Source organism: Mustela nigripes, chromosome 2 (genome assembly GCF_022355385.1).
Source record: "Mustela nigripes isolate SB6536 chromosome 2, MUSNIG.SB6536, whole genome shotgun sequence".
NCBI classification, from domain to species: Eukaryota; Metazoa; Chordata; class Mammalia; order Carnivora; family Mustelidae; genus Mustela; species Mustela nigripes.
This window is the reverse complement of record NC_081558.1, coordinates 50,045,139-50,051,431: the sequence shown is the minus strand read 5'-3', so window position 1 is coordinate 50,051,431 and position 6,293 is coordinate 50,045,139. Positions and strand designations below refer to the sequence as shown.

The 6,293-nt window shown below is 35.7% G+C and overlaps 1 pseudogene; it reads left to right on the top strand.

The window, feature by feature from the left end:
• Positions 1-4,308: 4,308 nt before the first annotated feature.
• Positions 4,309-4,437, top strand: LOC132012590 (U2 spliceosomal RNA; annotated as a pseudogene).
• Positions 4,438-6,293: the final 1,856 nt, after the last annotated feature.

The following is a 6,293-nucleotide window of genomic DNA, read 5'->3' as shown; positions in this document are numbered from 1 at the left end:
AAGCCTTCTTCCCTTCCTCTCTCTCTGCCTGCCTCTCTGCCTGTTTGTGATCTCTGTCTGTCAAATAAATAAATAAAATCTTAAAAAAAACTATAAAATAAAATGAAATGAGTAATCTAATCCATAGGAAGGAATAAAGGGGACCAGTAGGTCCTCTTTTATTTGTAAGTAAATATAAAGGCAGTATAAATGTATGCTTGGTTTGTAACTCCCTTTTTCTGTTATTTGACTTAAAGTCACCTACATAAAGTGATAGTTTTTAATTTATGTTAAGTTACATACAGTTCATAAAGATGTGATTTATATGACAATAACAGCATAAGAAGAGGGGAAGATATGCAGATACACAAGAATAAGGTTTTTGTATTCTATTGAAATTAAGTTGGTATTAATCTGAACCATAATGTTATCAGCTAAAATGTCAATCTGTAAGGCAACCATTAGTAAAGAATAATACAAGAAATATAAAAATAATTAAAATTATAGACTAGGAAATATCTGTTAACATAAAAGAAAGCAAAAGTGAAGGAAAAGAGGAATAAGAAACCATAAGATGTATACAGAAAATAAGTAGTAAAATGGCAGGTGCAAATTCTACTTTATCAGTAATAACACTAATTATAAATGGATTACATTCTCCAATCAAATGGCAGAAATTGGCTTAATGAGGTTTTTAAAAAATTATCCAAGGGTGTCATCACCAAGATGGCCCCATAGATCATCTGACTTCACTCCTCACAAGAAAAACAAATGGCAACTATTTACAAACAAGACACCACTGAGAGACTTCTAGGATATGGGGGTGAAGCTGAAATATTTCCCTGCACTGTAGAGACCAAGATGGACTGCATTAGTAGGGGAAGAGGAATAGATACATGCTGACCACATGGCTATTTCTCTAGGTCACTGCAGCACAGTGCAGAGGGAATTCCTTTTTCTCCAGTGGGAAAAGAGAGTCCAAGGAAGAACCAGCACCCTTAGCCTTGTGAGTTGCTCTGTGGGAAGTTCTACCCCACACTCACCTCACAGGCAATTATAAATATACCCAACACAGACATACCTAATATATAAAAGAAAACTAACAAAGCTAAAAGGAGAAGTAGACAGATATACAATAGTAGTTAGGAATTTAAATACCCTAGTCTCACCAATTAATAAATCAGACAGAGTCAAAATAAGGAAATAGTGGGTTTGAATAAGACTATAGACCAAATGGACCTAATAGACATACACAGAACATTCTATCCAACAATAGTAGATTCACATTCTTCTCAAATACACATGAAACATTTTCTAGGGTATAGACCATATGTTCTTCCAAAAAGCAAATCTTAGCAAATTCAGATAGATTGAAATTATACTGATATCTTCTTTGACCACAATGGCATAAAAGTAGAAATCAATAGCAAGAGTAATCATACAGTATCACTTACTTGTGGATAAGGAATAACTTGGAGAACATTTGGAAAAGAAAAGGAAAAGTGAATTGGTGGAAATTGGAGTGGGGAATGAACCATGAGAGGCTGTGGACTCTGAGAAACAAACTGAGGGTTTTAGAAGGGAGGGGTATGGGGAGATGGCTGAGCTTGATGGCGGGTATTAAGGAGGGAGTGTATTACTTGGAGCACTGGGTGTGGTGCATACACAATGAATCTTGGAACACTGAAAAAATAAAATTTAAAAAAAAACTGGAGAATTCACAAATATGTGGAAATTAAACAACACTCTCTTGAATGATCAATGGATTGAAGAAGAAATTAAAAGAGAAATAAAAAAAGTTTCTTAAAACAAGCAAAAATGGAAGTGTAGCATACCAGAATTTCTATGATTCAGGAATAGCAGGGGTCTCTTCTGGTTCCATACAAATTTTAGGACTGTTTGTTCCAGCACTTTGAAAAATGCTGGTGAAATTTTGATCAGGATGGCATTGAAGTATAGGTGGCTCTAGGCAGTTAGACATTTTAACAGTGTTTATTCTTCCAATCCATGAGCATGGAATGCTTTTCCATCTTTTTGTGTCTTCTTCAATTTCTTTCATGAGTGTTCTGTAGTTCCTCAAGTACAGATTCTTTACCTCTTTGGTTAGGTTTATTCCAAGGTATCTTATGGTCCTTGGTGCTATACTAAATGAAATTGATTCTCTAATTTCCCTTTCTATAATTTCATTGTTAGTGTATAAGAAAGCAACTGATTTCTGCAGATTGATTTTGTATCCTACTCCATTACTGAATTTCTGTATGAGTTTTAGTAGTTTGGGGGTGGAGTCTTTTGGGTTTTCCATATAAAGTATCATGTCATCTGTGAAGAGAGAGAGTTTGATTTATTCTTTGCCAATTTGAATACCTTTTACTTCTTTTTGTTATCTGATTACTGTTGCTAGGACTTCTAGTACTATGTTGAACAACTGTGGCAAGAGTGGACATCCTTGTCATGTTCCTGATCTCAAAGGGAAAGCTGTCAGCTTTTCCCCATTAGGAATGATATGCACTGTGGGTTTTTCATAGATAAATTTTATGGAGTTGAGGAATGTTCCCTCTATCCCTATACTTTGAAGAGTTTTAATCAGGAAAGGATGCTGTATTTTGTCAAATGCTTTTTCTACATCAATTGAGAGGGCCATATTGTTTTTTTCTCTTCTCTTATTGAACAAATCAGTAAGAGAAGAGAGAAGAACCACATGGTCCTCTCAATTCTCAAATGACACTACAGACAAAGTGTTGATATTTGAGATCTATAAATAACTCCTCAAACGGAACACTCAAAAAAAACCAGATAATCACATAAAAAATGGACAGAAGACATGAACAGACTCTTCTCCAAGGAAGACATACAAATGGCTATCAGACACATGAAAAAATGTTCATCACCATTAGCCATCAGGGAAATTCAAATCAAAACCACATTGAGATACCACCTTACACCAGTTAGAATGGCCAAAGTTAACAGAGCCAGAAACAACAAGTGCTAGAGAGGGTATGGAGAAAGGGGAACCCTCTTACACTGTGGGTGGGAGTGCAGGTTGGTGCAGCCACTTTGGAAAACAAAGTGGCTTATGAAGTTAAGAAAACAAAACTACTTATAAAGTTAAAAACAGAGCTATCTTATGACCTTGCAATTGAACTATTGGGTATTTACCCCAAAGATACAGACATAGTGAAAAGAAAGACCATCTGTACCTCAATGTTCAGAGAAGTAATGACCACAGTCATCTAACTGTGGAAAGAGCCAAGATGCTCTTCAACAGACAAATGGATAAAGAAGATGTGGTCCATATATATAATAGAGTATTATGCCTCCATTAGAAAGGATGAATACCCAACTTTTGTATCAACATGGAGGGGACTGGAGGAGATTATGTTGAGTGAAATAAGTCAAGCAGAGAGAGTCAATTATCATATGAGTTCACTTACTTGTGGAGCATAAGGAATAACACAGAGGAGATTGGGTGAAGAAGAGGAGAAGTGAGTTGGGGGAAATCAGAGGGGAAGACAAACCATGAGAGACTGTAGACTCTGAGAAACAAACTGAGGGTTTTGGAGGGGAGGGGATGAGTGGTTGGGAGAGCCTGGTGGTGGGTTTTAAGGAGGGCACATACAGCATGGAGCACTGGGTGCAGTGCATAAGCAATGAATCTTGGAACACTGAAAAAATAAAAAAAAGAAATTAGGCAAAAAAACCCCAAACTGGGCCTAAAATTAGCAGAAGGAAGGACAAATAAAGATTAGAGTGGGAGTAAATGAAATAGAGAATTAAAAAAAAAAAAAACAGTAGAAAAGTTTAACTGAACCAAAAACTGGTTATTTGAAAAGATAAAATTGACAAAATCTTGGAAAACATAAGATAAAATCTCCTTGGCATGGGCCTTGGTAATAATAATTTTGTAAATCAAACCTAAAGCACAAGCAATAAAATAAAATAAGTGGGACTGCATCAAACTAAAAAGCTTTCCAGGCAGCAAAGAAAACTGTCAACAAAGTGTAAAGACAACCTATAGGATAGGAAAAATATTTTTAAACCATATATTGGATAGGGGTTAATATCCAAAATATATAAAGAATTCCTATAACTCAATAGCACATAGAAAAAGCCCAAATAATCCAATCAAAAATGAGTTTTTCCATTTGTATGTCTTCTTTGGAAAAAGGTCTGTTCATGTCTTCTGCCCATTTCTTGACTGGATTATTTGTTTTTGGGGTGTTGAGTTTGGTAAGTTCTTTATAGATCTTGGATATGAGTCCTTTATCTCATATGTCATTTGCAAATATCTTCTCCCATTGTGTAGGTTGCCTTTTAGCTTTGTTGAGTGTGATCGCTTCTTGGCCTTTTGGCTAAGATCAAGTGTAGTTTTGTTGACTGTTAATATTGCTGTGTTAATTTTGCTTTTTATCTTGATGAAGTCCAAATAGTTCATGTTTCCCTTACCATTGGATACCTATCTAGCAAGAAGTTGCTGTGTCCAAGGTTGAGTAGACATTTGTCCGAAGAAGACATATAAAATGGCCAACAGACACATGGATAAAATGTTCCACATCACTTAGCATCAGGGAAATACAAATCAAAACCACAATGATAAATCACCTCACACCAGTCAGAATGGTTAAAACTAACAAGACAAGAAAAAACAAGTGTTGGTGAAGTTCTGGAGAAAGGGGAAGCATCTTAAACTGTTGGTGGGGATGTAAGCTGGTACATCCACTCTGGAAAACAGTATGGAGTTTCCTCAAGAAGTTAAAAATAGAGCTACCTATGACCCAGCAATTGCACTACTGGGTATTTACCCCAAAGATACAAATGTAGTGATCTGAAGGGGCACATGCCCCCCAGTGTTCAAAGTAGCAATGTCCACAATAGCTAAACCATGGAAAGAGCCAACATGTCCATTGATAGATGAATGGCTAAAGAAGATCTGGTATAGGGGTGCCTGGGTCGCTCGGTGGGTTAAAGCCTCGGGTCATGATCTCAGGGTCCTGGGATTGAGCCCTGCATCAGGCTCTCTGCTCGGCAGGGAGCCTGCTTCCTCCTTTCTCTCTGTACTTGTGATCTTGGTCTGTCAAATAAATAAAATCTTAAAAAAAAAAAGAAGATCTGATATATATATATATATATATATATATATATATATATATTACTCAACCATAAGAAAGGATGAATACTTAACCATTTACATCAACGTGGATGGAACTGGAGGGTATTATGCTGAGTGAAATATGTAAACCAGAGAAATACAATTACCATGTAGTTTCACTTATATGTGGAATATAAGAAACAGTGCAGAGGATCATAGGGAAAGAGAGTGAAGGGAGACAAATCAGGAGAGACTCAACTATAGGAAACAAACTGAGGGTTGCTAGATGGGTGGTGGGTAGGTGATGGGGTAATTGAGTGATGGGCATTAAGGAAGGCACATGATGTATTGAACACTGGGTATTATAAGCAACTGATAAATTATTGAACACTATATCTAAAACTAATGGTGTACTATATGTTGGTTAATTGAATTTAAGTAAAATTTTAAAAATGTATCTTTTCCAAAGAGGTAATGAATCGTTCCCTGGTTCATGAAAAGATGCTCAACATCCCTAGTGATTAGGGAAGTTAAAATTAAAACCACAGTGATAGATCACCTCATACCTGTTAGAAACAAAAAGATAAAAGATACTGGCGTGGATGTAGAGAAAATGGGGAACACTTGTGTACTGTTGGTGGAATCATAAATTGGGGCAGCTACTTTGGAAAACAGTTGGAGATTCTTCAAAAAATTAAAAATAATATTACCATATAATCTAGTAATTTGAATTCTGGGTACATATCCAACAGAAACAAAAACACTAACTTGAAAAGATAGCCACACTCTCATGTTCACAGCATCATTGTTTATAATACCAAACGTGGAAACAACTGAGTGTCCATTAGTTAATTAATAAATAAAGAAGGTGTGCAATGTATGGACAATAAAATATTATTCAGCTGTAAAGATGTGGAAATCCTGTTTGCAACAACATGGCTGGAACTTGATGGTGTTATGTTAAGTAAAATAAGTCAGAGACAACTATTATATAATATCACTTATATGTGGAATCTAATAAAAAAATACTACTAAATAATTTATAGCAGAAGTCAGATTTATGATTACTGGAGTCAGGAAGTGGAAGGGTGGGCATTGGATGAAGGTGGTCAAAAGATACAAACTTGCTATTATAAGATAAATAAGTATTAGGATTTAATGCACAACATAATGACTGTAGCTGACAGTGCTATAGGATACATAGGAAAGTTGTTAAGAAAGTAATTCC